This window comes from Salarias fasciatus, chromosome 20 (assembly GCF_902148845.1).
Source record: "Salarias fasciatus chromosome 20, fSalaFa1.1, whole genome shotgun sequence".
Taxonomy (NCBI): Eukaryota; Metazoa; Chordata; class Actinopteri; order Blenniiformes; family Blenniidae; genus Salarias; species Salarias fasciatus.
In genome coordinates this window covers 17,548,333-17,576,048 of record NC_043764.1, presented here as the reverse complement: position 1 = coordinate 17,576,048, position 27,716 = coordinate 17,548,333, and the positions used below count along the sequence as shown (strand labels likewise).

Sequence of the window (27,716 nt, the reverse complement as noted above, 5' to 3'; positions counted from 1 at the left end):
ATGGCAGGATCAATTTTTCCAGAGAGCCCTGAGATGACAGGAGTGCCTAGCTACAATAACATTTAACAAACAAAAAACCCCACATATCTCAGCCATTATTAAAAAAAAAAACAAAAACAGCAATAATTTTGCAAAGGAAGGCCTAAACTTCGTAAACGGGCTCAGAATGAACTCAGTTACACTCTCAAAAAGAACCTGGCTCCATATCGTTCAACTCATTTTGAAAATTCTTCATCAAGATCAGTTCCTGAAGCTGTAGCTCAGTCTGGAAGTTTTTCCAGGCAGCAGAGAGCGTAAAAGCCTGTTTGTCAAGTTCAGTGTAGACAATAATTGCGGGTTTTAAGTAAAATGTACCCATAAAGGTAAAAGAGGAGAAGGCCGAGGATGGATTTATTAATGCATTTGCACCAGAGTGTACAAATGATAAGGAAGAGCCACTTAACTCCAGCATATAGTATGTACATGAGATGTAGTGGTGAGATAGAGCTCAGAAGCCTGTGACAAACCTCAAAGAACCACAGTGTGCAGGCAATGCAAGCATTGGACAGGAGTGTCCATCACCATAATCAAGCAATGGGTGGAATGTTACCTCTACCAGTTTTTTTTTCCTCGACGCATAGGAAAAACAGGACTTGTCTCTGAAATAGAAACTGAGCTTGAGATTAATTTTTTTTCACTAGGTTTCAACATGAGGTCTCAAAGTTAAATGTTCATCAGTTAAAATGCCTCATGCCCATTGTAAGAAAACAGCATCATTTTGGTTTTTGAGGCATTTGACACAAGGTTTAAACCCAGCAGGTGTCGTTGTACAGTGTCAAAGGCAGCCTGCAGATTCTCAAGTGATTGAGTAAAGGTAAAGCAACACTGAAGTAAATGACGGTATCATCTGCATAAAGATGAAGCTGCGCATATAGAAGGTTATGACCCAGGTTGTTAACATGAAGAGTAAATAAAAGTGCACCCACGACAGAACCTTGGGGGATCCCTGATGTGACATTTAATACAGTAGAGACAAAATTATCACCTTTAACACATTGAGTTTCATTAGAAAGGTGATTTTCAAAGCAGCCAACCACCTGCTGGGATAACAACACTACATGAGCAGTCGTTGTTTCAGGATGTGGTGGTCAAGAGTGTTGAAGACCTTTGAAAGATCAGTGAAGGGAACGACACAAAGCCTGTTATTATCCTCAATTGTGTTGTTGACAACCATTAGGGATGCTGTGGTGGTACTGTGCTGTTTTCTGAAGCTAGAATGGTATGGGGAGAGAATGTTATAAGCATTCAGGAAGTCCTTCTATTAAAATAATAAAACAATTCTATCAATGAGCTTTAGAGTAAACTTTACATTATCTGATGAATGCATGAATCAGGTGCAGCACTGATACAATAACAAGAAACACAACAAACTGATCCCCATCTCAATAGCTACAACAGCTATTCTGTCCTGTTTACTAATGTTCTGTTATGTTTAGAATTGTTATAGTTTATAAGAAAGCATAAAGCAAAGCACAAGCTCACCAATAGGATCATTTGTGTTATGCACAGTTAAATCACCAGAGGATCAAAAATGTCACTGCAAACAGTATATTGAGAAAAATTTTAAAGATGAGAAAGACATTGTAAATAACCCATCATCAGAATCAGCAGGAATAACCTAATGGGGATTACGACTGTTTGTAAAAGATTCAGTGATTATTCATCAGATAGGTTTTACAGTCTGAAGTGTCGGACTGACCGGCCCAGAGGGAAATTCTCATCCAGAGCTTTAAAATGCATTCACAGCGCTATAAATACTAACAATCAACAGCATATTACTTGCAGTGCAAACCCAGGACGTCATTATCGACAGACACGTTTTATATCAACATTCATTGGTCTCCTCTCAGCTATAGATTAGAGATCAAATTGATCTCCTCCTCCTCTGCTTCTCCCTGTGTGGTGGTGAACAGCTGCACACATTACTGACACATGAATAATTAACACAAGGTATCACCTCCACCACCAAAGTATGAAAATGAAAAACCACTACTTCAGCTGCCAATCTGAATATTTAGTGAGCCAGAAATGAGAGCAAGATTGAGTTGTGTTTACATCTCATGGTTTGTTATTTTGGAATCTGATTAATGGAGAGCTCTTGTAGGTTTTATTATTATTGCACACTGCAGAGAACAATCAGGCTTTCCAGAAACATCAGGAATAACACATAACAAAAAAAAAAAAAAAAAAAAAATCCATTGTGATCGTTTAACAGACGGTTGTGCACTATGTACCCGAGTACATCAGACAGTGAATGAGAGCACGGCTCGGTGTCTGCAGGTCGTGCATCAAGGTCGTATCGTTTAACGGAGAAAAACAACATGGTGAGAAAGTGTGAACAGGCCCTGACATTTGGAATTCAAAATGATTCCTCTCAAACTATGACTACAGACAGGTCCTCTCTGGCGGTTTCAGACAGCAACACTATTTCCCACAGATTAGAAATCACAGAAAAACACAGCTTAAGCAGTGGCCAAGGAACAGCAGACATTTCCACAGCCTGAGCCAGTGAGTCAGCCTCCATCCAGGCTGAACCCGGTACTGTTTATCTCTCTAAGATGGGTGCTGCTGATTTCTTTGTGAAGAGAGACTGTAGGTATGTAACCTTGAGCCTGGAGCCTGGCCCGAGGCTGTTTGTCATTAGTGCCAGGAGTCTGAGTGAAGAGTGGGCCTGCTGGCTAACCCGGAGCCTGTTAGACCTCATTCAAACACAACTCATCCTGCCAATACAAGATCACATCTGCGATTCAGGGCTGCAGAGCCCAACAACAGTCTTAACGGAAAATGTCTCAGAATTAATTTTTGCAGTGATAACATAGTTAGATAGATTATTTTTTTTTTGTTTTTGTTGTCGCCAATCGAGGAGTAGTTATTTCGGGTTTTAGATTTTCACACAATTAATTTGGATTGTTTCATCGTGGATTTGGTTTACAGCTCATTCACTTGCTTGCAGTGTGGTTGATGTTAATGTTCTTCAACTGACATCTGTTCGACTGCATCGGCATGAAACACACACACACACACACACACTGGCAGATTTCTTATTGCAGACTTACAAACTGTCACATGTGGTGCACAAAAATTCATTTAGTTTTGGATTAAGTTTTGATTTACTTGCTTTCGAATTGTCAATGAAAGAAAAATGAGTTTCTCCCAATTTTCCAAGAAACATTCCTGGCAGTTAATTCATTGTGTGTGTGTTTGTGTTTTTGTTTTCGACTGTGTGTGACTGGGTATTTCTGAATGGATGGTCCCACTGTGGAAGTCCTGGAGACAGTCATAGTAATCGATGTGAGGACGTGAAGCAATAGATTACAACATAAGCAGTCAGGGAGTAACGTTAACAGGAATTCTACATGTGAAACTTTGTCAGCAGTGACTGGATATGAGCCAGTTTTTGATTGTTGTTAAACATTTGATCATCCAGCTATTGAGCCTTGCTTTGCATCAACAGTAAAATGACTGAAAAGAAGAAAAGGGACTGTCAAAATGTTGTTTTATGGCCTCAGGATAGTTTTGTTAATATGTGTGTTTTTTTTAATAATCCAATGACAAATACACACGAATAACTCAAGCTTTGTTTGGATATAAAAACAGAATGTGAAGCTGGCATTTTCCATCAGACATTACTTGTCTGATGTTGTTTCTTTTTCTTGCTCCAGATGACAAATTACTTCAAACTGTAAAAAAAGATCTGCCTGTTAAGTAACAATATCTGTTTTTATGTGAAAGTGTTAAATACAAAAGACTCGCTTATTGGAGGGCCCCTTCAGGGGATCTAGACTGTCTGTACCCCCTCTGCGTCGTCTCTGAACCAAGAGAAGGTCTCATCCTCTGCAGCGGCAGTGGATGTCAGAGTGCTCTCTTAAATAAATCACGCCTGCAGACTGAAGGTCTGAAACCGAAATGTTACGCTTTTTTCACTGTGGATATTTTGACATGTCAGAGAAGGAAAGTCTACAGGACTGATGAATAACAGCAATGATGGCTGAGGCCTTGGTATTATGCACGCTGGCTGTGTGAAATGGTCGACTGCGGCCATGAGTTTTGCCTGCTGCGACATGTCAAAAGGTCCGCGAGGAAAAATGATCTTTCAAAAGGCAGTGACCTTCGCTTCAGTCAATTCTCTTGATGTGATAATGAGCGTGGTCCCAAAAAAAAAAGAAAAAGAAAGAAAGTAAAAACAAATACAAGCCTGTGAAAAAATACAGCAGTCAGCTGATTTTGATCTACTCAATTCTTGTGTTTCACAGCCCCACACACACACACACACACACACACACACACACACACACACACACACACACACACGCACAGTTAGATCAGAGCTTCGATTAGTGCTCCCTTCACACTCGTCACGAAGACGTGCCGTACTCTGCTCTGCATCGTTAAAGAAAGACACGGTGTCCAACAGTCTCGAGGCGGCATGCTGTCTTTACACCATAACTTTTGACTGGATGCACATTCAGCTGGTACAGAAGGCTGCTGATGAGTGTGTGACTTTTTGACGTAATACACACTCGCCAGGCCGACTGGTTAGTCATCACACACTCCTCTGTTCTTCCCCAGCAACACAAGGAGAGACAAGTTGTGAAGTTCTGTTTCCTGGAGGAGGCTACTTTTGGGTTATTCATTATCCAGAGAGAAGTGGTAATATATTGAGGGAGAAAATAAACATTTGAGAATTTTCTATTTTGTAATTTCCCACATTGTTGTTGTTGTTGTTGATTCTTTTTCCATCAGTGCGCGTCGAGACTTGTTTTGGATTGAGATTTAAGAGAATTCTAAATATAAAATAATCAACGTTTGCCTGTTAATTAATCTATCGATCAGGATAGCTCACATGAAAGATGACAGTTTCTGTTTAGAGTTATATTGATCAAAGTGTTACACTACCGAGAAGTCATTGATATGTTGAGAAGCACACTTACGTTATGTTCAGTGTCGGTCTGGGTTTTTTTTTTTTTTTTTTTCATGCGCACAGGCTCAGCTGTGAAAGGTACTTATAATTAACGGCGTATAAAAAAGGTCTGCAGCACAAATAGACACGGCTGTGGCGAGCAGGATCAAAAGACCGAGCAGCCGACCAATACTCTTACAAACAGATGAAAAGAAGTAATCAGTAAAATGACCCTGAGGTGAGACGGGCAGGAATGAAGAGACCCTCTCTGCCCTCCACTCAAACATTTCACAATCCAACTTGGTTTATCTCCGTTTTCCTTCAATATTTAACCTTTAGACCACAATGAGATCCCAATTAACATCGATGATACTGTGTCGGAACCTCCTTCAGGGGTGGAAACCTGAGGAAAGACAAACCGGAATCGTTCAGATGGGTTTTGTATGATTTCAGCCGAGTTTTTCTTTAGAGCCGTGGTGACTGATGGAACCTGCAGGGAGTAAAACGTGAATACTATCAGCTGTCATGTCTCCATCTCCTCACCATCGTCTGCCTCCACTGTGTGTGTGCACAATGATAAACACTGAAGAATAATTCACCCAGAGCGAACAGTTTGCTGTTATGCCTATTTTCTTAAAATCAAAGGAGTATTGGGATTTTTTTTCTCCAACTTATCAACAGAAATGTCTCTTTAAAAATGCAATAATGACTTTACGATGTAGTGACCATTCTGTACTTTAAAACATCCAAACATCGTGACAGCATTGTGTCAACTACTATCACTTATTTTTTTTAGCAGTAACAATTCTGGTTGATCTCTTTCTAATAAACAATAAAGCCACATGCAAACAATTAAAACAACAATTTGTAATCAGCACGTGTATAAAGATGTTCGCTGTAGCACCGTAGCTCATTTTCATGTAACATTATGTAATTATGCCAGCAGCAAAGAAGTCAGCTCATGTAGGCTGGTCAAGTGGAACAAACACATAATGTTTACCCTGAGGATTCATTAGGGCTACATTAATTTTAAATTAAGCTGTGACAAAAATGCTTGTTATTTTAAACCATATGTCGAACTAATCTGAAATAATGATGGCTTGTAGCTATGATTACAATGCTGAAGTGTGCATTTTGGGTTGCTGTGAGTGGGTTGTCTCTCGAATAGAAGGTTCCAAGTTCGATACCCTGTCGACTTGTTCTTGAACAACACAGTGAACCCGTCACCTGGCACCTGCTCCATCAGTTTGTTTGTGTGAGTTGAGTTGAGTGTGTGTTTGAGAGAGAGAGAGAATGGGTGAGGATAATGCTGTAAAGCTCTTCAGAGGCTGTTGGTTTTCATAAAGCAAGAAAAAAAAAGACAAAGGGTGAATATTCAGTGTGAATATCACATCGAGACGAATCACTTTGACTTCATTTTGGTCTGTTTCTTGACAATGTAGATTGTGTTCAGCTTTGCAGCAGAGGGATTATCTGATCTTGATGATCATGGTGTACAGAAAAGCAGAAAACTCATCCGATGTGCGGCTCAGTGAGGCAGCATTCAGCCAACTCTCAGTCATTTGGAAAAACTCTGAAAGTTGCCATGGAAACCGATTGGTATGTGCAAAGTCTTGAACAACACCCATTTAATTGTGTCTGTTGAAATGCATGAGATTCAACAATAAAGTACAGGCAGACCTGCGGTGCTGTAACCTACAGCACATCTACAGTCATCGCTCTTAAATTGATAAATAATTATTGATGGATCGTGTACGTGCTGTCGGCATATTGTGCTTTAAATCATCCCTCAACCTGAATTTAGTTTTTCCATGAAGTGCCTTTTCTGTGGTCGAGTCCAATTAGCAGTGTCTTCATTTACACATAAATTACAGAGATTAATCAACACGTCTTCGCCGGAGGAGAGATCATCGTAACAAATTGGGTAATTTCAGGAACAAAGCAAAGAGACTCTGTGTATAAACCCACAATAGATCCAATTTCGTTGAGAGAAAATACTCTTGAAAGTGTACAGTACTGGAAAAATCAAAGGACGATAAGAGGAATAGAGAAGCAGCAGATAAACGACTGTGGATGCAGTGTTAAGAGCAACGCTTCTCCTTTTTCACGTGTCATGCTTCACCCACCTCCCTCCTTCCTCCTCCCTTCCTCATGTGCCTCTGACAGGCACTGTGTGGGTGTGCATGAGAGAAAGAGAAGAAGAGGGAGTGATGGAAGGAAAAAGCTCTTATTTATGTAAAAGCTGACATGAGAGGAGGTGCTCGGCTGAAGATTCGGTTAACTCTTCGCAGTCAGAGCGGTGCCATGTTGTTGCGAAAGCGGACAGAAATTATAATGCAGAGCAGGAGAACGCAGACAGTGATTACAGTTTCTCTCGACTAATGAGCTTGTCTTTATGTGGACAACCTGCCGTCGGAACAGCAAAACGACGATGAAACAAATCGCTCACGTTGAGCCTTTCGTGGACATTTTCCAATCAACAAAATAATCAAGTAATTTGAGTTCAATCATTAAGTGAGACTGAAATTTCAAAGCGTCACTCTTGAAAACCGGCGGAGTGACTTTTGTAAATTACAGAGCATAACAAGCAGGGATACTAATTGTCTCAACAGGTTCTTGGCTATCATCTTTTCTCCCGTTATTTTTTTTTTTTCCATCCCACTGTAAACAAACTCTGCATGGAATTATTATTCCAGCACAGAGTAATTAATCACCCTTTGACTGTAATGGCGCCGGATACAGTGCCTTCACAGGCACGAACGCCCAGAGATTATAAATGCTGTAAAAATATCTCTATAAAACTGCTATTGCTACAATTAAAGGCAGAATAATTCTTTCATGCGGTTCTGTAATGTGGTAATGGCAGCACTTTTCTACAATGATGAAATATTTAATACAGAGTACAGAGGAGGGTTTGAAGCCTCATAGATCTGCTTTATGGTGCTGGATAAAAACATACAGGAGTCCTGTGGAGTGAAACCACTTCCTAAAAGGACTGAAGCGCTCGCATTTCTGGAAAGACAAAGTACATCCAACAAGGTCAGCTTTCATGGAAAAAAAAAGAGGGACATTTTCAGAGGGTGAGCAGGTTTTAGTTGTGAAGGAGAAAAGAAAAAAGAAAAGCCCTCTGTCCTGTAATGAACAGTCTCAGGTATCATCTTCTCTTCTTAGCCTAATTCGTTTACTCGTTTTAGAGATACTGCTGAGGCGCAGAGGTATGAAGAGATTCATCAAAACGCCAAAGTAGGAGGACAGCGAAATCAACAACACAGAATCTGCAGTTTACATTCAGCAGTGCTTGTTTGGTGCATATTCCACCATGACATGGCACTCTCCAAAACACGCGCGAAGCCATGTTTAATCCTGGACTTATTATGGGATACTTCTGCATCTTCGATGTCAGAGCAACAATACACCACACATGCTGTTTATACAATCGCATCTCTTGTAAGCGGAGGAAAAGGAACCCAAATGTTCTCAAATGCATCAATCAGTTGCACTAACCTGGAATATCACACTTAAATACTAGATAATACCAAAAATGGAATATTAGACTTTAAGCAAAAGGTGTTTATGCTATTTTATGAAATACTATACTGACACCGTTCTTTGTAGGTCAAGAGAAGACCAGTTCTCCAGTAACCAGTTCTTGTCTTGTGTTAGATAAAAGCTCGTTTTACACATACATGACGAGGAAAACACTCAAAGACGTTGCCTTTGTTTTTATAATCTGCCTCTGTCTGAGAGCATTTCTCACTGCAATTATCCTCCAAAGTGCCTTTTCCATCACTCTTGAACGTGCTGCTGTAATGGAGCAAGAAAACTTGCATTTCCAGTTTTTTGCTTTCAACATAATATAATGGTAAATTACGCTAATACAGTTTGTCACTCATTTATTAATATTGCCTTTGTCAACTCACTCTGGGATGCATCTTGCTGGCGCTCGGGGCCGAACTGTGAAACCAATTTGGTGGCTCATCTCATTCCTCACTTACATAATCCACTGATATAATCAATTTTACGGGACCACAGATGGGTGAAATCTGGTATCATTCCCTCCACCTCAGTCAGCTTCCTGCTGCAGATGTCTTTCAAATGGCTGGGTGGGTTTAGTTTGGCGGCGTTCTCTGCGGAGTGTGTGTTCAGTAACACTCCAAAACACTGAAGTAAGGCGACGATCAGGAGGTTTAAAAATGGATTCCGGTGCAAATCTCTTCACAAATATTTTAACATATTCACGCGGATTCTCGGAGACACAACCCGGCGCTGTTGCCAAGCCTGAAATAGTAACCTACTGCTCCAGTGATGGTGTGTGTGTGTGTGTGTGTGTGTGAGCCTCCCTGTTGGACTAACATCAGCCCAAAATGTCAACCCCCGGCCCCCTTTCCCCTCCCTGCTGACCTCACAGTCATCCCTGATAAATAATAAAGGCTTTCTGCACAAACACACACATAAACACACAGCCGAGTGTATACAAAAGGTTTCCTTACATGCATTCTCAGTCGTTTGAGCGTGTCTGGCGACGGACGACTGCGCGCAGCGGGGGGACAAGTAATCGAGTACGCGGTAACCTTCCATACAGGAAGATGCTCCAGGAGGAGTGAAGACAGTCACCCCTGCCCGGCTCTCTCAAGAACAGTCCCAAGAAATGAAAAGGAAAACCTCGGCATGGCGGCCGAGGAGAAACGCTTCATGGCAGACATGTTGTTCATTCATCCAGAGATCCAGAAGAAATTTATGTGTGGCGTATTTTTCCAAACTGGTTCAGTGTCCTTCATGCCTCCATCTTGTTTCTTAATCCTAATGTGCACGGTGTGTGTGTGTGTGTGTGTGTGTGTGTGCGTGCTCAGTGACTCTGATCACTATGAAGGGCACTTAAAATAAAAACAGTCCCACTGCTCTATGTTTTCCTCCAATCAAAGCCACATCAACTCGTTTAGCGATGAATATTTCTGTATTTTTCTACAAAACTACCACAAAACAAATAATTGATTCTGATTGGATGTCAATACAGCAGCCATCTTGAATTATGTAACCCATCATGGTTTTTTTTTTTTTGTAACAAACAGCTCTCCTGGAGCTCCAATCAGCTCATAATCCAGTTATGAGGATTAAATTCTTACCACAGCTTATTTGGATCAAGACTAACAAGAAATTAATTGAAAGGGTCTGACCCTATAGGAATAAAGCTCCACAGTTCAGCTGGCAGAACAGACTGAGAAAAGCTTGGAGTGAGTGGCGAAACTGGTGATATAATTGGGAACATAACACACACTCAAACTGTCCGTCTGTATTACTCATGCGGTGTTGTCATCAATCGCTGGAGGAACATAATTTTCATGTGCCGACGCTGTGGATCCCGAAAGTACAAACCAACTCCACCAAAATGCTTAAATGAAACCAATTATGGCACACACACACACACGCACGGTTCGTATCCCTGATGTGCTAATTGCTGGAGGTGTGTTCCTGAAATCCAAAGAAGGGCTCTTTTACCTACAGATGCACAAAATTTCACAAGGACCTGAAAAGCTGTAATTAAAGGGTGACACATTTCTGCTCCTCTCCCACTGTGTGTGGGATGGCCTGAAATAGAATTGCAGGGTTTCAACAGGCAAATCGCGCTCCGCGCCGCTGCACACGCACCATCCTGCGACTCGGGGAAGGAAATGGATACCGTCTGTGCGCACGAGCCCCCACATCTTTTTTTTTACTAAGTGAATCTGACAGACAGGTGTGATCGGCTGCGATGGCGGCCGGGGTCAGGTGGGGTGGGGGGGTTTGGCGGCAGGCCGCCGGGGGAGCCGATCGGTCTCCGAACCAGACTCGTGTGACCTGCGTGAGGAGTCCAGCTGGGCGGACAGCGGCGCAGCTTCTCCCCTCGACCGCTGCCGATGATTCATAAACTCAGCCTAATTCCTGCTGTGTGATGCCATTTACATCATCTGCCGGAGGGTGGACTCCTCAACATGGGACCATTGTTATTCCACTGAGCTCGTGTCGGTGGCGGGGCGGAGGGAGCGTGTGTGCTATATCTGTGCAGGCGTATATTTATTTGTTTTTGTGTGTGTGTGCGTGCGTGCATGCCTGTGTGTGTGTGAGAATGTGCCCGTGTAAGTATGCAAGAAGAGAGAGAGAGAGAGAAAGAGAGAGAGAGAACAGGAGAAAGAGTCTGTTGCTATGCATTTTTACACGTCCTCCCACTGGTCTCTTCACATGAAACATCACGGCAGAGAAGAGCCGAACACAGAGCCGAGCCATTTTCCTGTGAGGCGACAACATTTTAGCAATAAAAGCCCGAAGAGCTTCGACAGATAACACGAGGCGGCTTGACGCCGTGAGGGAAAAGGGCCTGGACCTCTTAAATTGCTTGTTGTTTCACCAGATTGCTCAATTATTTTGATGGAATGTGGGTTAAAGCCGCCGAAGTCAGAGCTACGTTTCATCATTGCAACCAGCATCACTTCACAAGTTTAACCTATAAAGCGGAGTCATGTAACACGGCTTATTACGTAAGATTTTTTTTAAACTTATGTAATAGTTAAAAAACTAAACACACGTTCGACTGAAAAGACTTAGTTGTTCTTCCTGCTGTTTCAGCCATTAAATCAGAATCTCAAAAAACGTGATGGATCCTTGTTAAATGTATCACCTCCCCAAGCGATGACCCGTCAAGCTAAATCAATTATGCTGGGATAAAGATTTCATTGCGTTTAGAAAAAAAGTTATACCATTAAAATCCAGTGGTTGGATAAATATGACTGGAGTTTTTGATTACTGCAGACAGTATATAAACTGAAAACGCTCTCCATCGTGGGGTTTTCATAAAGTCATGAAAATGTACAGTTTGCATTGTTTTTCAGTCATCTATTGAGCAAGTATTTAACTTGACTGGCACTGGTCATGTGGTTCTATCGCAACGAGGACAGAGAGCTTCTTGTTGGCTCTCAAAATACTTATCAAAGTGTTTTTTGTTCTTTTTTTTCAATGAGATTACTGTTTCATTTTTTGCACTATTACTTTGAAACAACAGTGAAAATCTGAATATTGTTCCATATAGTTTATTTAATTAATTGTCAACCGTTATTTTGCTCCTGTATTATGATTTTCAAAATAGTAGTGGCATTATCTGTCATAACTCTTCCCCCTGATGATTTCCTTAGTTATTTTTGAACTATTGCTGGTTGAAGAGAGATCATTCATGCACAGAAGTGGAGTGGCATTTGAGAATCCGAATTTCTGTTTTCGCTTATTGAGAGGAACTATTTTATTCAATCAAATAGTTTTTGTATTCATATTTTGAAATTATCATGTGTTTTTTGCCAATTTTTAAAAAAAAATCATTCATGTATCTCAAGGCTGAACCAAGTGTCTCCTGGTTTAAAAATCAAAATATGGTCTCTATTGATCCATCCATCTACCTCAACCACCCGAATCAGACTTGCACCTCTTTTGTGCTCCCTTTGTATATTTTTGCCACATAAATGATGTTTTCTCTCAAATGAAGCTATTATTACCGCCATGAAAACATACTTTAGTGCATTTTGAAAGACAAGCTGCTAAAACGACCCATTACTGTGTTATAAATGCAGCATGATGAGAACTTACCTGAGCACCAATGGATCTAATTACGGTTTTCTTTAGAGGAAATGAGATCAAATCACCTCTGTTTTCTTTGGCAAGTGTCTTGCCATCAGTGTTATTATGCCACCCATGGTCGTTGGGTTTCAGCTGGCAGTGGCACTCACTGCGGCACACACGTCAAACAGCAGTGTCCATGTCCGTTCGTGATGAACTACAATGGAGGTGATTGATTTAGTTCCGGGAAAAGGCAGTTTTTTTTCTGATTTGTTTGGATGCATTTGACTGATAAGAACTTGGCTAGAATGTGACAGCGCCGTGGGAATTTCACAATCTCAGCACTCCCTCCAGAAACAATGCTCTAAATCTCAATATATTTCCATAATCTTTTCTTTTACTGGCAGAAAACTGGCCGCAGATATATGTATATATATTTTTAAACCAGCACAGAAGGACTGACGAACACGTGGATGATGATGCCATATGGGAAGCATCTCCAGTTATATGTGAAGTGCATAAAGGCATCTCTGAGCTGAATGAATGACTTTTCTGAAACATTTACAGGCGATGGAGCCTTTTTTCAGTGCGGGTTGTAAAGTGGAATGATTGAGTGTACGTGGAACATGTGAGGATGCAGCACATCTCTTCTCACGTATTCACCTCGTTCTCCAAGACGCGGTGGATGAGTTAACAACACTCCAATTGGCCTGAGTGTTGTATTAGAAGTGGCTTTTGCACTTAAAGCTCATGCATCGTTGTGCCGATAAACAACAAGCAACAGATACATCGGCGTGCACTAAAAAGGAAGAAAAAATAACCTCCCACAAAAAACAACATCTGTTCGCCGCCAAACACTGAAAAGCAGACCTGTGCAGGGAGGGTGTATCAACCCGAAATTAAAAGAGAGGCGAGAGAAGCGAACGAAAACAAGTGAAAGCTGGATTCATCTGCCACCTTCGGTCAATGCTGCATTTTTATTATTAAAAAAAAAAAAAAAAAAAAAAGACAGTTTTGTGGAGCAATGCAGTCAACAATGGCCAAGAAATGACTCATGTTGGAGTCGTTCAGAAGCAAACAAAGGCATATAAATTGGCTGCAATGGAACAAAAAAGGAGTAGACGATTAGTTGGGACAAATCGATCAAATCTCAACAGATCAAGTCAGAGTCAGAAAAAAAAAAATATGTGAAGAGAACAAGTCTGTACATGATGGCCTGAAGCTGCTACAGGCGTAGAGGTGTGCTGAACTCGAAAACCATCCGGAACACCTGGAAACAGGAAAATGACTTGGTCTGACACTGAGTGTGTAATTACACCTGGAGCAGGAGGTGCCACAGTTATTTCTGAGAGCTTTTCACCGCGACCTCCGTCACGAACCATCATGTGACGCCGCTGAAAAGCTCGCCGGAGTTCGCCAAGATAAACAACAACCTAATGAAAGGCGATTCAAGACATTACAGACGACGCCGCGTCAGGTGCAGGGAAAGGTCAGCTCTGGTCTGTGTCAGCATTAACCCGAACGCCACTCAGGTAGCTGCTCACAGTCGCAGCCGTCGTGACAAAATGTAATTAACTAATGAGGAAAAGCCAGTGGCCCTTAGAGGGGACTTTACACCGCTGAAGGGCAGCAAGAAGACGTGGCACCGAAATGGATTCAGCAAACAGAACAATTATGATACACACTCATTTTGTGATAAGAGCCGCTTGGTCGGAGCTGAAGGGAGGAAAAAAAAGAAAACGAGATATGTAAAGCGGCGAAATAGAGGGTAGATGACTGAGATAGATTTGCTCAAAGGAAAAGACAGAAAGCGATACGGAGACTGCTTGAAAGGATGAAAGGATAACAATGGAGGTGCAGAGACGAGGGGTCCGAGGGGAGAAGTCTACAAATGAGACCGATGAGTCTTTAAGTTTCCAGGTTTAGAGAAAACTGTCAATTTGTCCCGAGCCACAGAGAGCGGCAGGTCTGAAAGAGCTTTAAAACACTTCTTTTAAAAAAAACAGCAAAGAAACGACGCACCATCAATCTGGTCTCCGTTATATTTCTATTGTGGCAGTATAACCTGTCAAAATGACATTTTAAGGGGTTGTAAAGTTTGAAAGACCAAACAAATCACCTTATTGCTGCTCCTAATGAGAAGACTGGTTTAAGTGGATTGGACAACAGATTTCCTCTGAGGTGAAAGACACAGCGATCCAAGCAGGACAACTAATGAAGTAAAATGTGGAGGTGTACCAGAATATCCTGATCTCATTGAGATTCTTACTTTCTAATTGGCTTTTAACAATGTCACTCTTATCCAAAGGCAGTGAATCTACTATAACATCTGCTCAGCGAAGCCGATAAAGGATACACAAAATGGAAAGCTTGTTATATGTTGTTTGGATTAACAAGTGCTATTAAATCAGGTCTGTTAAAAGAGTAAGAGGTACTTAGCTTCTCCAGAGTCATTACGGGATGATTTAGGGCCTGCCTGAGCGCCGCGCTGCGGAGGCCATACATGACGCTGCGAGCCCACAGGATGGGGGGGGATATCCTACTGCGAGGAAAACCATTAGCTGGAACCTCAAATTCAATTACTTCCCTGGATCCAATGGTCCTCTGGAGGACTCTGTGGCCAGAGTAACACCTATGGCTGTCCCACTTCAACATCTTGATGAAGGGGCCAAATCACAGACACATTTGGAGGGCCTATGAGGGGCTTTGAATGAAACAGATGAGGTCCAGAATTCAGTGGTGGAAAAATGCTGCAAGACGATCTAAAAATTCTTTTGGTTGATATAGCTATCAATTTATACCTTTTATTCAAACTAAATATTGTGCAATGACATCTCTGCATCTCATGTTTTACTCAGTAACTCAGGAGTAGTGATGATAAACAGGAGTTTTCTAAAAATCCTACTTATTTTGTGAAAAATAGCAAATGTGTTATAATCATTTTAACTTTTATGAAGACCACACTTGCACTGAAAAGATCTTAAGAGGTTTAAATACCTCAAATATATTTCATAGGTCAGTCGCAGCATTTATTGTTCAGAATTAGTGCACCGTTAAGATTAGAACCTGGCTCATGCTCCTCAAAGTGAACGAGGTGTGTATGATTAACATTATTGCGCAGTACTAAACCTACATGAACTCATTTAAACAGCCCCTGTTTATATCTGCTTCCTTCAAGAACCTCATTTTCTATTTTCATGTTTTATGAGACGATAAGAATTGTTGTCTGGCAGAAATAAAAACACGATGCTCTGCTGCAAATCTACACAATGAGTTCTAATATTATTTGTAATATGACAATTTACTTACTCTGAATGTCAAATTTTCACTCGTGTGCGACATTTCCGTCTGTAGCTGGTTAAGTTAGATCTAGTTTTATCTACATGCAGGATATTAGACTTTGGTAGTTTAATATAGTGTGATGATACGTATGAACGCCTGTTCGCTGGGAGGTCACAGGCACACACTGTTAATCATTCACTATTACAAAGGAGAGATTTGAACCCAATAAACAGCTCTCGATGGGTAAAAAATCTGCCTGACTTGCCCACGAACTGCGGTTGTTTCTCCAGTCAAAAAAAAAAAAAAAAAAGCGAGAATGCCACACAGGTGAAGAGAAAAAGATGGATGCGTAAATAAAGAGAGTGAAAAGAGGGCATGAAGTGAGCGTGTAGGCTGAGAGCACCTTTCCGCGCTCCTGCAGGAGGCCCCGAGGGAGCCGCCGAGCCCTGCAGCGGGAGCGCGGCGGCTTCGCCACAGGCTGAGACGAGAGGATTAGCAGCGATCTTATCCTGCTTGATGAGGGGGCTGATGAGAGGCAGGTGGTGCAGCCACGGAGAGGATCTGTTAGTTAGAAGTATTTGAGTAGAGTGTGGTTTTCACAAAGGAGGTGTAATAGTTAGCGGCTTTGCCTGCATCGCATTCCCATCTCATCGAGGCTGTTTGGAGTGACGCAGGGCTCATCAGACAAGACCAAAGATTTCAGTCTGTGAAGTAATTCCCCGTCAGCTCGACGGCGCTGCAAGTTTTGGGGCATCACACACAAGCATTGTTGACTTTTCTGACGTTTACGGTGCAGCAGTGATTTTGTGCTAAGATTCATGATATTTCTAAATAAAATCGACTTAAAAAATGACAGAAAACCCTCTTGGGATGACGGTGTTGTTCCAGACTCAGGAAAAACATCATTTCAATGGAATGTTTAGAAATGTGTCCCTGACATTAATGCTCCCAAATTAAAACTGCAGCGATGCTTCTTTATAAAGGACCCAATGTTGTGTTCTCCAACACATCGTCACTAAACATGACCAACGAATCAAACAGATTAATGCGTAAAGAAGCAAGAAGTGGCTCCAATAAGGAGGCACTGAGTTGTTAGGGAAGTTGTGTTGTCGCTGCCACGTATTGGCAGGTTCAGTGAGGTTAAAAGAAAAGATTTTTTTCTTTTTAATTTTCCTGTTAAAGGGAAACAGACGATCAACAGCGTGAATAAGACACAAGCAAACACAAATTTGTTTGGGACACAAGAATTGATTTGTGCATGAAAGGCTGGTATGTAGTCAGGAAACTGACATATGGAGATCTTAATGGCAAAAAATAAAACTGAACTGGATAACACATTTTAAAATTCATCTTCTGTTTTGCTGGTGATTCAGCTTGTTGTGATCCTTTTGTCTTTGGTGCTACATTTGCTCATCTGTTGTGGACTTGCAAAGTATTTAAATGTAAAACCAACGTAAAACACATCTGCAATTATAGGAAAAATGGCAAACGCAAAAATGCTCTCCTCCATTTTCGCCGTTTTGGAATAAGCAGTTCCAGAGTGCCTGAACACCCTCTGCAAACAGCCAGTTTAAATTACTAACAGTCAATATGTCATTTCTTTGATTGTATGTTTAACTGCTCAGTGGTTGGAAAGGAAAAAAGTACTTTGATTGTCAGGATTAAACTGATCTGGAACATTATTTTTCTCTGAATGGAAATAAAACTGTTCTGATTAAACTTTCTTTCCTGGTTATATTACCTCAGTTACCCTGATCATACATTGTTCAACTGATGATGGAATGATAACAAAAATATAAGCAAAGATATACTTGTTCTCATCCATATGGAATTATGGGAGACACACAAGAAAGTCTTTTAAATTTTAAATAAATGTTCTTATTGCTTTTATATGTGAATCATCAAAGACAGAAGAGGACATGAGGGTGTGACCATTCAAGCTGGACTTTTTCAGAATGCTTGTTCTGAATGTATAAGATCCTCTTGAATTATACTAAACGTATGGCAGTCTTTATTCATGACACCACCAAGAGAAACAGAGATGGGATCAACTAACCTAAAGAAAGCGCACGGGACAAGGAGTAAATGACACTTGTTGCCATTTAAAACACAAAAAAACAAACAATATTTTTTGTGAGGAGGCAAAAAAAAAAAATCTAATTTATGAAATCTGTCAGAAAAAAATCCCTGTAAACTGTTTTTCACCACAACCTTCAACAGATGAGTGTCCACAGGGGTCAAATTATGGTTTTCATTAAAATACAATTTCAAAACAAAGCAAAACAAAACAAAAAAAACACACCTGAACAAACTTCCAGTTTTTTATAAGCTCTCTAAATTAAGGTTAAGCCTTAATTGCTGAAATTTTTCTTCTCTATCAGTACGTTTGGCCTCCAGTTCACATTCATTATCCTAACAGCTCTGGCAAATCATCACATTTTAGTCTCACACAATTCAAAAGAAAGTTAATAAATCAAGTTTACTGTCATAATTACTTGGACAACTGCCATACATTTGGACTCAGAATAAAACTGTTGGACATCTGTTATTATATAAGAGCAATATTTTAATTATATATCTGCTGGGTGCATTACAGTGATTAAAAAAAAGTCAAAATCAACTAAAATTGCAGAAGACACAAGGAATTCATTAGGAAGCAAAAAAAGCTGTCTCAGGAATTTTCAGAGTTTTGGATTTAATACAGATAAAAGATAAGGATGTGATGAGAAAGAGATCACAGTGAGAGACTTTAAAAACATAATGTTAATTTTAAAAAAGAAAAAGTCATCACAGTATAATGTGGAAAGAGCATGAGTTCATGTACTCATAATTTAAGACACAAAGTCAGGAGACATCATAATTTAGGCAAGACTGTAACCGACGCAGTTAAACTCTGACGCTCAGGATATGCTGCAGTGCTTATATATTTAATGGGAAGCTGGTGGACGACAGTCACATTTGTTCAGTCACCCAACAGTGTTCATGCAAACATCCATTTCCTCCGCTATCTGATGAACGGTTCATGAGTTTTTCCTTGAGGAAATGCGCCGCTTGGCTTCCAGTGTGCTGCATACACATCTCGTGAGTGTTGAAATGCGATTTCAGAACCCCAGTAATGACACAATTAGTTTAAAGGCAGTGAGTAATGAACCTCAGGGAGCGGCGGCTTACAGATGATTCCCCTCGAGTTAACTTTCCTCATATCCCTCAGTTCATGACCAACAACAGCTTGAGCCGCAGCTGCGGCGTGTGCGTCACGTCGCTCTCCTCTGGCAGTGATCACCTGCGCTGGATCTGTTTGTCCCCGGCTCTCTCTCTCTAAGTTTTCATTTCAGGGAAAGAGTCTTTCTCTGACTAAGCATAAACTGTATTGTTCTCTTAGTGATCCCTATCATGAGCCAGTCAGCACTTTCTGGGTACAGAGAGATTGGTTGGAAATTGCTGAGGCACCCGCTGGAGAAACACACGGCCGCGAATTAAATTTAAACTCCGGGATTTACAAATCTTTGTGCCTGTGAATCCTCCTCATCTACTCTCCTCCTCCACCTCCATCTTTCTTTTCTTTCAGCAGAACCGTGTGGGGGCCGTTTGATCTAGAAGGCTCACAACTGGCCAATGAGAGAGCGGCGCAGCAGATGGTAGGGAGAGCGGGTCCAGATGGGAATCTTTGGCCAGAACAGCAAAGTTGGTGTAGAAACATCCCCGACACAAAGCGCCAAGGAACCTCTAAAGAAGCACACTGAGGCAGGGTGCTGGTCCTGATGAGGCCTGGGGCAGGGTTAAGGTGTCGCGCACAGGATCACACAGCTTTGGGAAGAAAGCCATGACCATCACCTTGGTGTCAGCACAACAACAAGCTTCAATAAGGGTTTTAATAAGGATTTTACAACAGTCAACTGAAGCCACTAAATCACCTAGGATCGTTATTCGCCTTTCAGTTCACAAATGAAACAATATGCAGAGTAAGATTTACCAGATTTCCTCTGAGCATGTTTTCGTCAACAACAAGAAAAAAACAGGCCTTCTTTAAATCACTGAGATGAGAAGTTATCTGCATTAAATCCTTCTGACAACAGTTCTTGTACATCTTCATGTCCCAGTCCTTCTTCTAGATTGTTTAGTTTAGAGCCTGGGGACAATTTACTGAGGAGAATGGTTTACTGATAGAGCGGAGTGAAGTCCATTATGATAAAGAAAAATAAGAAATACAATTCTATAATTTCCTTTTTCAGTTTGGAAGTTCTTTTTTTTATAGACATCTATATTGAAGGCCAATCTAAAGAATAAATGCAATCGCTTCATGCTATTGGACCACTGCATTTCTTTACAGAGTTCTCAAGGTTTAAACACTTTGTAGGCCACTTGTTCAAATACTTCCATACTGAAAATCTGAACCATGTAATGCTGAAGGCATAAAATTCATTATAGATATTTGACATTAGTTGGCGAGTCTCAAACTGACCAAAATCACATATTTGTCTGCATTCATAACACACTCTGTGGTCTGTCTGTGGCCTTATTATAATATATAATATTGGTCAGACATATGATGATCTCTCTATTTGAGTTCTGATAGCCTTACTGCCAACGCCGTGGCAAGCGCATTGCTTCATGACAAAGACATGCAGTACAGCGATCAGCCATTACCTTGTGACTGCTGACAGGTGAAGCGAGAAACATTTGTTATTTTTGTGTCATGACACCTGTTGCAGATGTTCCGGTGCGGTGTGGGCTCTGACACTTGCGTCAGAACACACACTTTGTTTCATATGTGGCTGCAAAGAACACACTCGTACATTAGTGGGCTGACTGTTAATAATTTAATGACTGATACTGTATGGATGCTGGCCAGCGCAGTTTAAATAGCTCGTATATCGGGGACGGATTACTGCAGCAGCAGGACAGTTCACGTGGGACCGACTCAAAATATATCAGAGTTGATGGAACGAAGGAAAATGTCTTTCAGCGCAGCGGTGCAGCTCAGGATGGCTTTCAAATAACGAAAGAGGAAATATATAACATCATCTGACTTTTGCTGTTTTTATTGCTTCTTCCAGCCAAGGGTACAGCGGTTTGCAGGGTCCCAGGTAGACCGTTGTTCCTTCATCATCTGCAACTTTTTATTAATATGGTAAATCAGGTCAGTGCCAGCCAGTGGTCTACTACTGCTGCTGGATTTTCCACTGACAGCACATCTTCCTGAGGCATTTTTATTGTGTCCACGTGGATTCACAGACTTTCTTTAGCACTCTCTATTTTAAAGGGTTGCATCCCTACTAAAGTCAGAGCGGCTTCTTAAACTGTGATTTCGATCTTATAGCTGGAGCAGTGTGCAGCACTGAAGATATGAGTCCAGGACCGTCCCCTTTCTCGTTGTCATTCTTTTGTACGTAATGGGGAACCTTTAGTGTATCAATTGCATTCATGTTATTAGGTAGTTTAGCACTAAATTACCCTGCATGGTCTCATCAGGAGAAGAGGAAGCTGAGCTGTACAGCAAAGCTCTCTGGTCACTGGTCGGTCTCCGTCCACCCTCACCAGCAGTCATGAACTTTGGGTCATTAGCATACTCCCCGGTCGCCTCCCATCTGGGGGTTACCAGGCACGCCCGACTGAGAGGAGCTCCCCCGGAAGGCCCATTACTCACTGGAGAGATTCCATCTCTGGTTTGGTTTGGGAGCAGCTTGGGTTTCCCAGGAGAGCAGAAGGAAGTTGACAGAGCATCTCTGCTCTCTAGGGAGCCACAGAGACCGAGAGGGAACCAAGGTGGATGGATTTTTTTTTTTTTTTTTTACTGAACACTGTGAACTGATCAAACTGCATGATGTCAAAGTTTTCATCATTTGTAAACTCCTCTCCAAGTATTTCTGCGCCATATTTACAAGTAAGAAACGGATCTAAAAGTGACCCCGTGGAGGTGGAGGACGCTGTGTATCAGGATGAGCCAGTCAGGTCTGGGAACGCAGCGTCATCCTGCATGTCACACGTTCCTGTGCAACACTCATCTGTTGTGTTGTGTTGTGTTGTGCAGAGACTGCTTGTGTGTCTGTAGTTTTTCACTCCGATGACAGTGTGTGCTCTTTGTTCTGGCTGTGTCTCGTGATGGGTCTGCAGTGTGCCGTATGAGTCTCAGGCTGCGTCACCACTCAGTCTAATGGCTCAACACTGCAGGTTTGAAAAACAACTGCAACCTGCATATATTTACACTTCCAAGTTTGCAAAAAAGCAGAAGTTAAATCATAAATCTCATGTTTTTGTGAGACTTCTAATTTCATCTTTTCAGGCTGAACAGCACTGCGATTACTTTTTTTCAGCAGCCAATTTGTCAAAGATATGCCATAAAGCAGCAGAGACAAATCAATAAACTGTTTGTACAGTTCGATTTTCACAACAATTTTGACAGAGCCGGCCTTCACGATTATCTCCTTAGTGAATACAACTCCCTTTTTAATTTCATCAGGCACAGCAGGACAAACTCACGGGGACCTGTGAGGGATCGACTATGGTGCAACACAGGTTTCATTTCCTGTTCAGGAGCTTTTCTAAAAGACAGTGTTTTCTGCTACTGTACAAACTATCACCATGGCAACCAAGAGCAATCCGGAGATACAACAAAATGGATAAACCCACGACACAAAACAAAAAGCCACTTCTGATAAATTCATGGGTAATTACAAGAGCAAATCCTTTGAGCTGACGTTGAATGCTTTTTGAGTGGGAGGTCTGCAGAAATACGAGGATTCAAGGAGGGAATTTATACAGAAATGTCCATTTCTTTTCGCTCAATGCAAACTTGTTCCATCGGTCTTACGTAAGAGAAAGGTCATAGCATATCTATTATTAAATGAGCCGGTCATGGTATATTACATTATTAATCGCATCGGTAAAGGCTCTAAACACACACACACACACACACACACACACACACACACACACACACACACACACACACACACACACACACACACACACACATACACACACACACACAGACACGCACAGCGTGACTCTGAGGTGTCATGTAGGTTTGGGTAAAAATAGGCCTCCCATCTCTCTGGATCACTTAATTGGAAAACAGGTCAAGGCTCAGCCATTTACGTCAGAATGATAAATAAAGTCATCACTAATTTAAAAAAAAATAAATAAACCCCTTTAAAAAAAAAACCCTCTCTGCTCCAGTGACTTGTCAGTAGGCAACAAAGATGCTCCCTGAGATGCATTGTTTGAGGAAACACTAAACATGAATAGTAATTCGGCGCTGAATGCCAAACATGTCCTCAGAGGGAACTGAACAAATGGGTGTTGTGCGGTTGATCCAATTGTGTAACATCTGACTGAGCCACCTGAACCGTCAGCATATCAGGGCCATAAAAGCAGCACAGAAGCAGAAATGTACTGTGAAAGCACCGCATGGGGCAGAGCAGCAAGAGCTCCGAGACACCCGCCCACCACCTGAATCAGCCGTTTCTGTGGCGACCAGAGCGGAGAGGAGTGGAGGGAGGTGTGCGGTGAAAGTGAAGAGACAAACATTTGAAAAACCTGGTGGGAGAAACAGGCAGGGAGGGAGGGAGGGAGGGATGGATGGATGGATGGATGGACGGGGGAGGGGGGGGGGCACACTGAGGGCTGCTTGATGAAGGGATGGGTCGGAGTCGGCGGGGAGCTGGGGCTGATTCGTCCACATCACAGTGACAGATTGACAGTCGTCAGCAAACAAAAGCAGCATCCTCTCCGAGAGACACAAACACCGGGGGGATTTTTTATTTTTTTTTCCCTCCTTTTTTTCTACTGTCAGTGCCAGCCCAGATCACGGTCATGGCTCAGGGGTCTAAACCGTCTTGACACTGACAATGTCTCTCTGTGAAATCTCATTCAGCCATACGCGTCTATTCAGAGCCTCGTATCCCTGCGTCCTCATGGCGGATTAACGCTCACTTCGCCGACAAACTTCAAAAAGAAGCGGAGTGGATTCAACAAGTTTCCAACCGGAGGAAAATAATCCCGCTCCGACCTGCCGAAATGTTGCAGTAAACATCCACAAGCTGCCATTACACACAGTTACATCCCAGGATGCAGCACAAGCGACAAGTGTTACATACTAACATGGAGGAGAAGGTGGTAATTCTCAACTCCGCTTTGTGTCATGGCGCGAATAATGAGAGTTGAGGATTTTTTGAGGAAAATTTAAAACCCGCGAAAGGATCAACTGAAACCGTAATGAGACTCTAGACACACTGTGAAAAGGTAAACAGACTGATAATAAAATCAAATTTAATGACTTTACACAACCTATGCAGCTGTGTGGATAATATTGCAGCAAAAAAAAAAAAAAAAAAAGGGGCTCACTGGGAGGACCTTTGTTTTGATGGCAGCCCTGTTTTTTTGGAACTCGTGCCATAATGCTGACAACCTTGTTATGTAATAGATTAGATGTTGATCTGAGAATATCTTGTGATCATAATGTGTCAGTGCTTCAATAATTGAGGGTTGGGTGCAGTCGCTCTTTTTTTTTTTGCGCAGCTGAGACAAAAGGCTCACTCAAAGCTACAGAAAAAAAAAACCTGTATAAAATCTGAACTGTAAACACCTGCAGAATTTCCTGAGAGTGCACACTGAGACACTGCGGGTTGAGAAATACGCACAATCTGCATGCCATCAAATACTGTAGTCTGCCTGAAGCGCAGCATCTCGATGTTCTGCTTCTTAACAGGACTGAGTGCAGCAGCAGCAGCAGCGATGAAACTGTTCCCACTCCACCCACTTTCTGTTTCAGGGACACATGGATTTACGCTTGGGGAAAAGGGGCTGAAATCAGACGAACATTCACTCCTATCAGAGGCTGCTTCTCCCCCCCCCCCCTCCAGGTCCCAGTGATGTTTTTCACTTGTCAGTCAGCAGGTAAACAGGAATTAGCACAAACGTAAATGTGAAAAACATCCCCCACCTGTCACATCCACACACACACATAACAAAGCACAACAGAGGATGGATACACCTCTTTTCTTCAGGAGAACTTTCATTCATCATCCATACTGGCATATATTAAATCACACTTGCTTTTTTATATAGACTATAAATGGAGTAACATATTCATACACTTTGGCTTCTGACAACACAAACATACTGAAAAAACAATGACCAGTGGATATCACAATCTAATCAAAGTTTTTTTTTTAAGCTATATACCACAGAAGTGCGTAATTCGTGTTGATGCTGTGGTGACTGACCTGTTTGCGTGGCTGGTGTTGGAGTCCTGCTGTGAGCGGATATTGAAACAGCTGCAGAAGTGCAGAGGAAGCCTGGGCTGAGCGGCTCACACTGGACACATACCAGAAGACTGGATCTGGCTCTTCTCTCTCTCTCCTCTTCCCCTCCGACTCTCCGAGACAAACAGCAGCTCTGCCTCTGCTTCCTCTCCCTCTGGTACTGTAGCAACAGAGGAAGGCTGGGGGCTGCAGACTGTGATCAGCACAACTCTCTCTCTCTCTCTCTCTCTCTCTTGCTCTACCTCTCTTTCTTTCTCTCAACCCCTCTCTCTCTCTCTTTCTCTCTCTCCTCCAGGCTTTGTGTCTCTCCTCAAGTATGGCTACAGGCAATCATAGCTGGAGCGAGAGAAACAGTAAGAAAGTAAAGACACGCAGTTGATTCCTTCTCCAAGTATTTATAATATGTGTTTGTGTGCAATCAGCGGCGGCTCTGACACACAAGTGTGCAGGCAGTGGGAGAAGGATTTACTCCCACCTTCTGCTCCCCCTTTTCACCAGCAGCACCACCTCCCCACCCACCCAGCCTCCTTCTCGCCAGCCCCACACCAGCCTGTTGAAATGAGTCATCAGCCATCAGCCAATCGCACCGTGGCACACAGCCTCCGATTTGAATAACAGGAGTATTTATGCACTCCAGTTTTGAAGGGGATGAAAATGACATGATAAAATGGAGAATTGTCTGGGAGGGCTTGACATACTTTGCTTGGCGGGGGGGGGGGAGATCGGGCGATAGAACATCCCTACGTGATTTATTCTTTCAAATAGTAGAGAAACACACGGGGGGAAAAAAAAATTTGAATATATGAATATTTTTACCCTCAAACCACTTTCACCCCTTACTATTTTATAAAACTAGGAAACAAAGAGTTGTGTGTGTGTGTGTTTTTTTAGAGGATCTTCAGTTGCATACAAAGCAAACAACACAACGACACCGTATGATTATAAATGCTCTTCACTGCATCACTTCTGAAGTCTGACTCAGTGAGGTTGGTGATTCATTCCATCAAGGCTGCAACTACCTTTGAATAAAGGAGGCTCTGACCCTCGTAACTTTCCCGCTGACACGGAGGTGATTTTTCTAAATTAGACTCCAAAATCACTGGTCGAAAATTAAACAGCTACACACTCATCCGTGGCGGTCCCAGTGTCCTTGGGTGTACTAAAGTGGGAGGAGCTATTTTCGGGATCAGGTGTTTTTTACAGAGACATTGTTCAGTTGTCGAAGCGTTTCTGCGATGAGCAAATCAACTGTCACAGTTGAAAGATTGATTCAAGTTGATTCACGAGGGAAAAGTCAAGAGGAACAAAGCTTACAAAACACTCCAAGCAGATGCAGCAAAAAAACACAAACCTTCAAAATACAGAAATGTATTTTTGGACTGGAGCTGCTATCAAACCTTAAAGGTACCACAGAGGTTTTAACTGTCTTGTGAGGCACTTGTTTAAAAATACGGTTTTACAATCTCATGTTAGTCGTCTTAGTGACAAGAATCCAGCTATAAAACAAAAAAAATTCAGGGAGGAGTATGAGGCCAGGGAAGCAAACAGATGTTTAAAGTGTTTGTTCTGCCGTCGGTGTGTTTATAAAGCTAAAAGCCCGAGCTGATGGTTAATAATGCATTTGTTTTGTTCTTTTGAGCCTCTATTGTGAAAGTGGTTGAAGGTAAGAGAAGTACAGAGGAAGCATGCAGTATTGTGGAGACGTAAACATAAATAAAACATTTCCTTTGGGCAATCCAACATAATCCTTCCCGTGGATCCTTCAGAAAGCAACAGCTGTGAGTATTCCATCTTATTTACATGTCTGAATATTGATATTGATCACTATTTTTCAGATTTGCACCAAAAAAATCATATTCATGTTGATGCATGTTAGACAATTTTATTTTAATTTATTCAGCTCAGTACTGGATAGTTGCACGTACCGTGTTTTCTAATCGTATGTGCTTCTCTGAGAAAGGTGGCTGTAATTCATTCTGCTGCAGCAAAGAAAATAGAAACCATCCAAGACGTAAATACAGAGGAAGCCAATAACAGCAAAAGAAAGGTGTGATAATATCATGCAAATATTAAAACATCTGAAACAAATATATCATCCATCCATTTTCTAACCCGTTTGCAACTCAAACCCAAATCAGCATAAAGGAAATACATCATCATGAGCTGTGTAAATTCACAACTTGTGTAAAATGTATATTTTTCTCATTAATGACAAACAGAAGAAATAAAATGCTTCTGTTCACACAAGATGAGCCATCTACATTTGCCAGCAATGCCCACCTGTTGCATCGGTGCTGAATCTCTCAGTTAATAGAAGATCTTGTCCAGTAAGTTCATTAAGTAGGCTTTTATAGAGCTTTTCGCTCTGATTCATTGTGGCATCATGACTTGGTTTAAGAGGAAAGTGTGTTCACTTCCTGGTTTTTAAATAAGGAATTTGGCTCTGTTAAGATTAAAGGTGTAATACAACATTTTGATTTCCGGGTGGATCACCTAAATAATTGGTGGGTCCGTTTGTCAATCATTCTGACGAGCTGCTTTCGTAAGGCGGTTCTACGTGCTTGCGCCCAATCAGCTTCTCCCTTTTGCGCATGCGCATTCAGAGTGTTTATGTAGCCGGTGAGCTTCTGAGCTAGTACTTACCGATGGCG

The 27,716-nt window shown here is 41.8% G+C and overlaps 1 protein-coding gene across 1 annotated transcript in view; it reads right to left on the bottom strand.

Moving 5' to 3' along the window:
• The window catches only part of LOC115407644 (prickle-like protein 2), a 34,711-nt gene extending 9,452 nt beyond the window's left edge, over positions 1–25,259 (bottom strand). The window contains exon 1 of the mRNA XM_030118070.1: positions 25,027–25,259. The gene's annotated coding sequence lies outside the window, so the exon portion shown is untranslated. The remainder of the gene's footprint in view (positions 1–25,026) is intronic.
• Positions 25,260–27,716: the final 2,457 nt, after the last annotated feature.